Genomic DNA, 1,534 nt, shown 5'->3' on the forward strand with positions numbered 1-1,534 from the left:
ACCAGCCGCTTTTAAGAAACTTAATCTACATGACTAGTCAAGTCTTACATCGCTTAGCCTTAAATACTATTTAAGGTTAAAACTTAGAGCCTTCTGTCTCAGAAACTATATTTATAGCAGTTGTCTTTAAATCATGAGGCTTCAGCCGTTTCAGAATTAAAGACGTTTCCTGGTGATAGTCAAGCTTAGAAGTTGTGCTGTAATGTTTGGACATCTAAATAAAGTGTTACTTTAGGAGTGTAACTGACAGTCGCTCATTCTGGCCTCTTTCCACAGTTCCTACTACTTGACCTGTCCTGCGGGTTTAGCAGGGCGTCACAGGTTGGTGGTAGAACAGATACATCTCCTGCGTTTAAAATCAGTTTGTTTCGGTGGCAGTAGCTCGGTATGTTTTATTTCTCCTGTAATGAGAGCGCCGAGTTTAGCTTCAATAAAAGGCGTCGCAGCCTGCCTGCAGTTATGATTCGAGCGGCCATCCGCGATGGGAAGCGATAGCCTTGTGTTGGCCGACCGCCGGGCAGTCCTTCTTCGCCGCCGCCGCTACGGCCGCACGGGAGTCGGCCCGCCGTCTACGACAGGATGGGTGGTGTCCTCCCTGGCGGCGGCAGGGAGGCGGTGCCGCTTTTAATTAAAGCGCAGGGCGCCCCGCAGTGCACCGGTCGGTTTTTAATGAAAATTTCCGCGCCGCCACCCACGCTAAGCGCTGTTTTATCGCACGGGACGCGCGCCGCGCTACCAACACGGGTTTGACGACAGCTGCAGCTGTAGTGGTCTGTGGAATACGTGACAGGGCGCCGTATCGCCAGAGACGTGTCACTGGCGCAGTGGCGTAGCGGAGCAGGAGGCCCTGCCACTGTCAAATCTGTACGGTCTGCTCTTACAGCCGTGGAGTGTAGTCACGTCGAAACAAAGGGGCGATGCAGAACTAGTTGTCATGTGTACCACAGCCTGTACATGTTGCTCCCACTTCCAGAGACGCTACAGACGTGCGTGAACACTTCAGCGTAGTAAAATTTTCATTTCGACAGTAAAGTTACGAAGGATTTGGTGGTTGTGCGTTACAATAGATCTGTCGCTAACATTCCAGCCGGTCGCTGTGGCCGAGCGGTTGTATGCGCTTCAGTCTGGAACCGAGCGACCGCTACGGTCGCAGGTTCGAATCCTGCCTCGGGCATGGATGTGTGTGATGTCATTTGGTTGGTTATTTTTAAGTAGTTCTAAGTTCTAGGGGACTGACGACCTCGGATGTAAAGTCCCATAGTGCTCAGAGCCATTTCAACCAATTTTTTTTCGCTAACATCAACCCTTCCGACGGGATATCTACATCTACACACTGCAAACCACTGTGAAGTGTCTGCCTGAAACATATATCAAGGACTCTCCTCATTCCATTCGCTTATGGGCCATGGAGAAGTTTTACGACCAGACGAAACTACAATCTTCTGGACTAACTGCGAGTCCTTTGTTTGCTCTGGCAGAGTACTCATTTGGAGCTACAACCTTTGAAATATTAGTTCACATTATAACTTGAATG

The sequence above is a fragment of the Schistocerca nitens genome, chromosome 9 (genome assembly GCF_023898315.1).
Source record: "Schistocerca nitens isolate TAMUIC-IGC-003100 chromosome 9, iqSchNite1.1, whole genome shotgun sequence".
Taxonomy (NCBI): Eukaryota; Metazoa; Arthropoda; class Insecta; order Orthoptera; family Acrididae; genus Schistocerca; species Schistocerca nitens.